At 40.4% G+C, this 10,958-nt stretch overlaps 1 protein-coding gene across 2 annotated transcripts in view; it reads right to left on the reverse strand.

The window, feature by feature from the left end:
• The window catches only part of LOC121292470 (ras and Rab interactor 2-like), a 149,644-nt gene extending 139,117 nt beyond the window's left edge, over nt 1–10,527 (reverse strand). Inside the window, exons 1-2 of one of the 2 annotated variants that reach the window (XM_041214458.1) lie at nt 10,396–10,527; nt 4,599–4,721 (exon numbers count right to left, since the gene is read on the reverse strand). The gene's annotated coding sequence lies outside the window, so the exon portion shown is untranslated. The remainder of the gene's footprint in view (nt 1–4,598; nt 4,722–10,395) is intronic. The other variant, XM_041214469.1, reaches the window with a different exon arrangement.
• Nucleotides 10,528–10,958: the final 431 nt, after the last annotated feature.

Raw genomic sequence — 10,958 nt, forward strand, 5'->3', positions numbered from 1 at the left:
TTGACAAGTGGACTTTGACCAATCTAAAATGTTCATTTGAAGTAAAAAAAAACATGAAAAAAACATTTGCTTCCATTAGAAGTTAATATTACAGCGAGGAAATTATTTTTATTTACCATTCTTCAAAGAGACCTACATTAGTGTATTATGTTAAAATGCATAATGAACTTCTGTCAGATGCATGTTTTAGAGTAAAATACTGTTTGTGGAAATCACATATTATAGGAAGGTTTTCACTGGTATGTGATTATCATACACACTCCTGCTGTGTGCATATGTCACTGTAAAGAGTTTAAGGATGAAAAAGAAACATATATGCTTATTTAGTTAATCGTATTCACAACATTATTCCTGACATTGCTTTTTGATGTATAGATTTTTATTTCTCCAGCAAACGGTTTAATATTTCTTTAAAAATGGATTTCTGTGCTCCTCAAAAGATCTGAATGCCAGTGAATAGAATGCTCCAATCTTAGTGCCCTGCATCAGAATTTAGCACCCCCACAAAAGATACACCAGAGGCTACAGTACCAACCAGAGTCGAGCTCACTCAGCTCTCTCACAAGCTTGACATTTCTATTTATACCACAGGTATGGACTCAAAATGGATGGGCTGCCATGCAGTGGGCTATTTTGGATTCTGGAGTCATTGTAAATTCTACGCACCTCCATTTAAAACAGATTCTTGGCCACTGAAGTGCCAAAATGGTTGGAATTTGACAAATATTATACATACATTTCTCTTTTTTCTGACACAATAATAATTATCAATTTCAATCCTGCAATAAAATTAATGAAAAGGCTGTAAATTATGGCTCTAAGTAATGTATACACTTTATGCTCAAGGTGAGGGGTAGGAGTGGTAGAGGACATTCCGGCTTTTAAAACAAAATCTGCAAATTATGGAATTTGCAAGCAAAATGTGGTTGTTGGCAATGGAGAGTTATAGTCATAACTTTTAACTCTAATTTTATCTTTCCACATGTACTGTAAGAAAAATAATATGTTAGTATACATTTCTGGTCACAAAGATATAATTTTTTTCTAAACTACTGTTACACTTTAATTAGCCTGTCAACCGGATATTTTACACTATTCAGATTGGGTTAATACACGGTAATTTGAAGTGTGCTAATGACGGAATTTATTAAGCTACAGGCGCACAGTGGGAAACTCTAATGAAAGCATTTCATAAATTACATTGTAGGTATTCTAACACTGGGCTATTCCAGTTAACTATTCCCAGATTTTCAGGGTGTGTGAATTGAATTTGCGAATTTAAATGGGACAGGGGTCCAAGTTGCATATCAATCATTTCTATAAAAGATTGTAACAGGATAGGATGAAGATAACATGGTTTCTTCAACATTCCTATTTCCATAAAGGACATGATACAGTCCCTCACAAAAAGGGGGGGAGTTTTACAGTCTTACCGAAGTCAATGGACTTTTGAACGGCTCGCTGCATTTTCCAGCCCCACCCCCGCCGCGACAGGACCATAAAATTCCGTCCATGGTTAAAGTAAAAACTCCTGGGATTGAGGAGGAAGTTGCAAATTAGATAATTAAAGTGTTTTAAAAGCCCACTTCCAAATGAACAAATGTGACTAGTGTAATATCCTGAGGCCCAGGAACTTTGACTACTTTCAGTGCGTCAGCTGTGGCTCAGTTGAGAGCACTGGCACCACTGAATTCAAATTACCATGTATTAACCCAATCCGAATAGTGTAAAATATCTGGTGGAGTACGGAGGGAGTGCTGCACTGTCGGAGGTGCCATCTTTCAGATGATACATTAAACTGAGACCCCATCTGTTTGCTTGGGTGGACATGAAAGATTCCATGGCGCTATTTCTAAGAAGGACAGGGGAATTGTCCTCTGTGACCTGGCCAACATTTACCCTCAGTCAACATCACAAAAAACAGGTATATTTGGTCGTTATCACATTGCTGTTTGTGGGTGTTTGGTGTGAACATATTGGCTGCCATGCTTCCTACAATGCAGCAGTGACTACAGTCAAAGTACTTAATTGGTTGTAAAGCACTTCCAGACATCTGGTGGTCATGAAAGATGCTATATAAATGCAAGATTTTATTTCTTCAGTATTTATAAATGGTCTTACTGTGGCAGTGAAACAGGACATTTCAGATTACAGAGCTGGGTGAAAGTTTGGAGTAAACATTGGCTAGTGTCATCACATTTTATGGCAACAGTGCCAATTAAGTGAAATGAGTGCAGTAGGATGTACTGTTTGATAAATGGAGAGAGAAGGAAGGAATAAAAGAGGTAAAAAAGAGAAAGAATGAACAAACTTGCATTTACATGCTGTCTTTTACAACCTCGGGCTGTATCTCTGACAATGCAGCATTCCCTCAGGCTTGCATTGGAAAGTCAACCAAGGTTATATGCTTAAAACTCAGGAGCAAGAGTGCTCCCACTGAGTCAAGGCTTATCAATCCCACCTTGGATTGTTAGAGAAAAGTTTGGTGGTTTGGAGGTAACAATTGCTCTATAATGTTGGTCAGGGAAGGTAACATTTATACAGCAGTCCTTAAATCTGGAAGGCATCTCAAGAGCGCTTTAAAATAAGGAAAAAATATTATGACAAAGAGCTTTGGAAAGGGGGCAAGAAGTGGAGAGGTTAGGGTGGGGAATTGGTGGCACAAACTGAAGAGGGAAAGGATTGGAAGCTGGGAATATTGAAAAAAAAATGTATTTATCAAGTTAGGACATTGAGCTGAGGATGGAGCAGGAAATCAAGGTTTTATATGATATGGCAACCAGGAAAGTTGATGGAACTAAGACCGGAGGTTTCGAAATGCTGAAGCTAGCCAAACAGAATGGCATGGTCCTGCCAATATTCAGCTGGAAGAACTTCTGCCTCATTGCTTGTCTTATACCAAGATCTCAATCTCACAGCATGGCAAAACCCTTTTGAATCAATGGAGAAGGCAAAAAGTTTAGATGGATATCAACAGCATATATGTGCTTCTGGATAACATTTAAGGATATCAATAAGAGTGAAGAGGAGGGGGTTGTGGGTGAATCATTAAAGTGCACACTTGTGCTGCACAAGCCTTTGGCAGCTGTATAATGGCAGTTACACAGGAACAGGACAAGAGCATGCAGTGCCGGTATACTGCAGAGAACAGCCACTGTTGGAGACTGGGATTGAAGATAGGAGAAATGTCAAAGAGGACGAGGAGCCATGGTTACAGTCACACAGAATGTGGTATTTTGAGAGTGCTGGTGCTATGTGTAAGGAACAGACAGATTAGAGAGACTCTAAAAAATGGTGAAAACTCCAAGTGAAGTTGCAAGCAACAGATTCAAAAGATCCTAATGAAGCATAAGCAGTAGAAAGAAAGAGAATTGCGGTACATGTAGGGGCTTGGGATATGTTTCGTAAAGAGAACAAACAACAATTTTGAAGGACATGGGGACAGAAGAACGGTTAATGATTTCAAATATGCGTAGAGGAGGGGGTTTTGGGTGGTCAGGAGCTGGGATGGAAGGGAACGAACATTGCATGTGGTGGGATTTATGGACAGGATGAATGAATCAAGGGGAGAAGCTGCAAAGAACTGAATTGTTGAGGAAAATTAGGTGGAAGACTGATGAGAAAGCTGGGAGTTTGGGTGATAGCCAGATGCAATAATGTGTATGAAACACCATCCTGCCTAGAGAAGGGGAGAGAGATAGATACAGTGTGACACTGGAAATGGGGAGCTTTAGAAGCCCAAAGTATTTTGAATGTATAAACAATTATGTGTTTAAGTATTTAAATGCTCTTGTTTGAAAACAGTCCCTATAAAGTGTGAAAGTTTTCTCTTAGTTTCTGTCACAAAAAATTTTGGAAAGGAATTTTGTGCAGTGTATTACTTTGAGAGTCATGTTCTTTTTTGCAGTTGCTTCCTTAAGCGATCCATTCCACATTCTCCTCTTTAATCAGTCATGACAAACAAGTGATTACATTCAGTCTTTGTCCCCACAGGAGTTACAGGAAAATGATAGCATGGGTAAGTATCATTTTTTACTCATTATGAAATACAATGTGTAGGCAAGCAGTAGTAATATTCAAAAAGGGATTATGACATTATACACCTCCCTGACAAGTACATCTTGTCCCTGAGTGCCCCTTTGTCATCCATCTCCACCATGATAGATGGGAGTGTGGAATTTGAAACACAAACAGATCAGTTATGGTCTTATTGAATAGCAGAGCAGGCTCCAGGGGCCGAATGGCCTATTTCTGCTCCTATTTCATATGTTCATATGTACATACATATCTAAGGTCAACAACACTACCTAACACCACCACTTCACACCAAGATGGCAAATGACTTGCAGACCTACTGCTACAACTGTGATCTACTCCTGTGAAATTCAAACATCAAAAAAGTTAATTTGTCAAATGCCAATGAGGATGCAAGAACTATCAGAGGCTTTGCTACTGCTTTTATTGGTCAACAACTTGGTGAAAGACTTAATCACCTGACAAATTAGGTCACAGCAAAGTTAAAACACAGCAAATTGCAGGCCAGATCAGTCAACTGATTAATAAATGTGGCAACTAAGAGTCCTGGGAGATGAGAATACCTGTTCCGCCAGCTGTGTGGTTTTGTCAAACAGTGATGCGTATTTTTGAAGTCTATCATTTACTCCGGTGAAAAGTTGAGTAAGCTGTTAGACAGTAATCAGTCTGTTCTTGTGCTCAATTTGCTGCAATAGAAAGCACACATATCAGTGCTACTGCATGAAATATTAAAATTCTTCAAAGTGACATACTATAATTATTAATGTCCACTTTACTGCCAATTTAAAAACCTACCTGTTTCAGGTTTTACTGTGAGTAAAAACGGGGAGAAAAATCAGCAGGAAACAAACTGGGTGCGTTCCAGATCATTTTATTGATCTGTATGCAGTATGTGCTGTATTGAAGTGCAGCATATACAGCACAATGCATCAATACACACTTATATTCAATACATCACACTTAAAAGACTAAAGACTAAATCAGAAACAAAGGAGATAGAGTGAACAAATGAAAAGAGAACAGGCAAAAGCAGAAAAACACTACATGGAAAATTATAATAAACCAGTCGAGATAAGAATCCAAATGAGAACATAAATTATGAAAAACTAGGCATTTAGAAATTTAACAGATCTTGAAGATTTCCGTTTTCGGATTCCCAGTTAACTTCCAACGATGACGGGAAACATCTTTTTGTAGTCATATTATGTGTGTCCTGAAGAGTTAATTCCCTGCCACAAGAATCAGATTTCATCACTATGTCAAGCCTGTGGGAGCATGGGTGGTGAAAACTTTAAAAGCCAGGGAGAAGCTGATTAAAATCACACAATCTTCAATATTAAATAACATATTTACAGCATTGTGATTGGAATGTAATAGAGATTTCAAAGCTTCAAGGCTTTATTGCTTTTTAACAGTGAAGTCAGAAAGTTGAAATGAAAATAACAGCCAGAATATTTACAGCAAAATAAGATTAAGATTAGATTGACATGAAGAGAAATGAAAGTCTGCTGCCAGTAAAAACAGAAATGTGTCGCAAAAGCACTTGTAGGACTGTATAATCAAAAAGCTCTTAAAACTCCAGGAGTACAGTCACTTTGCTACTTTTCCATCAATAAAAAGTGGTTTCATGCTGCAACAACACTAAGTGGCAACATAACTCTGCCAGTCTCAATCCGGTGCCAAAAAACACCAATTTCCAACCGTGTTGGACCTATTTCAGCAGGCTCTCTCACTGCATTGGTTCAACATATGTGGATCATAATTGCAGCACGCTATGAAGCGAGGGTAAAAGTACTCTGTCTCTTAGTCCTCAAGACTGAGATTGATAGATTTCTACATATTAAAAACATCAAGGGATATGGGGATAGTGCAGGAAAATTATGTTGAAGTCGCAGATTAGCCATGATTTCATTGAACGACGGTGCAGGCTCGTAGGGCTGAATGGCCTACTCCTATTTCTTATGTTCTCAAGTTTCTACTAAAGGCATTTTTTAAAATTTAGGACAGAATGGCAAGAAGATGTTCACTTTGCCCTATTAATAGAAAGGTTCTGCACTGCTTATGATTAAATTGTATTCATAGGATGAGTACAAAATTATTTTGAGATTTCTTGCCACAGTTGTGCTTCTGCTGTGAGCGATACTAATTTGAAACAATTCATTCTTGCTCCATTAGGTCTGGGATTGAGGGATCCAAATTAGTAGTCATTCTATTCATTGGGACCATGTTCTTTTCAGCTTGAGTGGGTCACAGTTATTAGGTTATTTCCCTTCAAACTCTGGTTCTCTTTTTACTCATTGGTCCTTGTCATCTGAGAGCAATGAGCCTCAAGCCCATGCAAAGTAGCACTATTTCACCTGCTAGCTAGCAAGTATTGCATTTCCATCACTCCTGGCCCCAGCAAGCTCCATTGGCTTCTGTTGACTTGATAAATGGTCCAATATCTTCAATCCCTCCATGGCTATCTCAACCATCCCTTCTCGCTGTATGTTCTTCCATGGTTCTAGCTTACCATTATTTCCTTTCTCTTATCATCTGTCACGTTTTGCCCAGCTCTACGTTAGGTACCAACCTAATGTGGCACCTAATTGCTTGATCTAGATGTAAATAAATCTCACCTAATACTCATGATAGGGTGTTACATGCTGCACAAAAGTCACCTGGTCCTCAAAGCCCCAACGTCAACAGACTGTTGAACTTTCTTTCAAAGGTACTTGCACACTCCATGGCACAGCAGCACATCCATCTTTTGTTTTCATTTCAAAGTAATTTGTAACTGGCTGGAGAAACACGACTTCCTCTATTAACATAGGAACCCTGTACCTTCATCAGATCTCATTATCATGACACTAGTTGCATTAAATTCTCCCTCGTTTTCTTTACAATTACATTTTTTGGCGATATTTTGTGCTCATCAAGGTGGAGTGACTTTAATGTTGACAAGTAACATTCACGCCACACAAGTGCCACGCAATGACCATCTCCAACAAGTGAGAGTCTAACCATCACCCCTTGACCCAATGGCATTACCATAGCTGAAACCCCCACTGTCAACATCCTGCAGTTACCATTGACCAGGAACTGGACTGGACTAGCCATATAAATACTGTGGCTAAAACAGCAGGTCAGAGGGTAGGAATCCTGCGATGAGTAACTCACCTCCTAAGAGCCCAAAGTCTGTCCACCATCTACAAGGCACAAGTTAGGAGCGTGATGGAATACTCTCCACTTGCCTGGATGAGTGCAGCTCCCACAACACTCAAGAAGCTCAACACCATTTAGGACAAAGTGGCCTGCTTGACTGGTACCCCATGCACAAACATTCACTCCCTCCACTACCGACACACAGTGGCAGGAGTGTGTACCATCTACAAGATGCACAGCAGGAACTCACCAAGGCTCCTTAGGCAGCACCTTCCAAACCCACGGCCACTACCATCTAGAAGGACAAGGGCAGCAGATGCATGGGAACACCGCTACCTGGAAGTTCTCATCCAAGTCACTCACCATCCTGACTTGGAAATATATCGCCGTTCCTTCACTGTCACTGGGTCAAAATCCTGGAGCTTCCTAACAGCACATGGACTGCAGCGGTTCAAGAAGGCAGCTCACCACCACCTTAAGGGCAATTGGGGGTGGGCAATAAATGCTGGCCTAGCCAATGACACCCACCCCCCACAAATGAAGAAATAAAAACAGGATAGGTATAATATAGTTAGGTTCACGCATGCTCTGCCTGTCTTAGTCACAATTCCATAAAGGTTCCCCCTCATGACAGCAGTGTGACACATTTGCATCTCCGAAACTAGCCAAACTGCAAGTGAGATGTCCAGGCCACAAAAGCACTGGATTATAGAAACTCATTTAATGTACAACCTTTGCAGCTTACGTCAGACATAAATGGCTTGAAACTCCAAATCGGTGTGGGACAACTGTTACCCGCAATTCTGATATACATCACTGTAAAATACATGCTGCACTGAGGACCAGCAGCTTAAGACTAAAGGCCTTAATAAATAAGTGTTCTTTTCAGCAATGCTTCATGACTATGGAGAGTATTTATGGTATTTTAGTTTTGGATGAGGCTTGTATGTTGCTTCCTCCAAATCGTTCATTTGCACTGATCCACAGTGTAATCACCCCTGTTGTTAATAAAATATCCGGCTTGCAGTCACTAGAGTTCTCCTGTACAGAAGGGCTAGCAGGATATATATATTATCTCTGTTAAGAAGGTGAGTCACACATTTAACTGGTTGCCAACTACCCTTTCAAGCTCACTGAGTTTGAAAGAATGGTTTAAGTCAGCAGGAAGCAGAGTTTTGTCCACAGGTATGATTAAGATGCAGTTTAACGAATAGTCCTCCCTCCCCTGGATGCATTACAAACAATCTAATCAGGACAAAACTAGAACAATGTATGTCTTAATAACTCAACTTTGACCTTTTATGTTTGAGATATATATGCTTTTTCACTGCTATATCGACAACAGTCCAATGGCAGCCAGCAAAAGAAAAAACCCAATTCATTCCTGACCCTTCATGTGACTGAAAGGGGAAGCGTTTATAAAGGCATAACAAAAGGTGGGGGGAGTTTGCCAGGGTCAATCTTACATACCTTGTAGCAGTTATCTGCATGCTGGATTTATGGAGTGATATACCAAGGGACTGGAACGTATTTTATTGTACTGAATAGCAGAGTAGGGTCAACAGGCTGTATGGTCTACTCCTGCTCTTATCTCGCACTTTGTGAAAATCATTTGGGCTCTAGGCACCTGACAAATGCTGCAGTTGAGGGCTACAGAGGCAAACAGCAAAAAATCCTAAAATGTTCACAATTGCACTACAGCAGCAGATCAACAGGAATGAAAAGTTAAAAAGGTAGATTCCGCGCTCTTAACTTTTCAATAGAAATTAGAAGTAGGGAGACTCTCCAAGATGAAACCACAAAATATTCCATAACACAAGGGCTCAGAAGTAATGCCAGAATATTTAAGAGAAATATTTTTCGCCGGGAGTTATTACCTGCACTATGCAGCATGGTTGGGCAATAGAATGTAATGTTAATCAGCAGAAAATTCTCAGATTCCTGCCCTAGTGCTCACTGTATGCTAAGGCCAAGAACTTAAGACTATGAAAAAAATGTAAAAACTACAGTGATACATATCTGCATGCACTATTACACAACAACTTCAATCCTTTGCCACCCAAAAAGAAAAGTCTGTTGGGTACACACAATAAGGAATCTTATCACCATTACATTTTAACTTATTCAGTTTCATCCATTTCTAATGAAATTGTCTCTAACGGTTACACATTCTTCTTGCTGAATAATGAGTAAGAGGCATTTTAATATGTCAACAGTAATGGCATGCTTGAGAGCTAATAAAGCAACCTCAACTCCAGGAACTTACATAATAGATCCTAGGCTATGTCTCGTCCCTGCTGTCAAAGACCTGATGCTCCTCTGCCTTTGTCTGCGTTCTCAGTTAAATCCAAGTCTTTGTTTCTTTATCTGAGCCTGAGCTTTAATTCTCCCCGAGAAGTTTAATCATTTTAACAGCGACGACGAGGACAATAGGACAGAGCACCAAACCCAGACACAACTAAAGATTTATCTTCCTCTGTAACACAAGATAACAAAGGCATTACACTACAGAGAACAGTGGCATTGAGAGCAGTCGCGTACCACTACAACCCAGCAGTAACAAACCAATGGTCAAATTGATGTAGGTGGCGGCACACATGAAGGGGTTTGATAGAGGAAAATAAATCAGCGTCAACAAACATACAGATCTCATCTCTCCCATTGATGGAGGGTATTAAAATCTGAGCATTCTCCAAGCTCACATGTTTAATCCAGGTTAACTCTTCCCACTGAATTCAATTCAGCTGTACTGCGGGTTACAAATCTATGCCACCAGAAATCAACATTGTCAAAGCCATCATTATGTCAAAGCAAAGGGAATTTGCAAGAAGAACCTCTCTCAAACACGCAACCCCCAACATTACAGAATCAGTAGTGAGCCTTCCCAACAGGACGACCCTCCCCATCCCCGCCCCCACTACAGATATGCTCTTCACTGACAAGACTATAGGACTCTAAACATCCACTTATTCGGGCTGGTCTCCAGGGAAACGTGTCGAGGCAGATAGTACCTTCAAACACATGGTCAAGCTTATGGAATAAAATGCAGCTGAGAAAGAGAGAGAGAGAGACGCAGCTCAGTCAAACAGCTGCTCACCCCACGTCAGGACACCAAAACAAAAGACGATTGCAAGTAACAAAGGCTCTTCTTCCCTTCAGCAAACACAACCGGCGCGCCTTTTAACTTCTCTTCAACCTCTCGTTCAGTGAACTTACCTGTACTCGAGGAGATGCTTCACTTCTTTTCCTCCTGCTCCCCCTCTCTCGCTCTCCCTTCCTCCTTCCTTCCTCCCTCCCTCACACTGACATCTATCCAAAGACCTGAGAGTCCAGCCTTACGACTGATCGGCATTCGCACTGCGCAGGCGCCACTGCACCGACCACAATTTAAAGACAAAAACAAAAGTAAACTTTGCTCAAACTTTGGGAGATCACGTGAGTTATTGGTAAAAGTGGGTGGTGGGGGGAGGATGAGCCTGCCGCCGGCTGTGCTGCTGAATGCCGACTGTTTGCAAACATTATACATTTGGGTTTTTTCCCAGCTGTGTATGTCAAAGTTTATTTTTTCATGCTGAAAAGAATCAACTTCTGCAACATTTCTTGTCTAAGATTTGTTAATAATAACATTTCGTTTCTTCCCCCCCCCCCCCATAAATAAACCATCAATGTGTCTGTGCAGGGCAAATCCAGGAACCACTCGAAGGAAGTGTTTAAACAAAATTGACTCTTTAAAAGCAAACAATTTTTCAAAATATTTTCTTCCTCAGTCCACTCTTTGG

Source organism: Carcharodon carcharias, chromosome 2, assembly GCF_017639515.1.
Source record: "Carcharodon carcharias isolate sCarCar2 chromosome 2, sCarCar2.pri, whole genome shotgun sequence".
Classification (NCBI taxonomy): Eukaryota; Metazoa; Chordata; class Chondrichthyes; order Lamniformes; family Lamnidae; genus Carcharodon; species Carcharodon carcharias.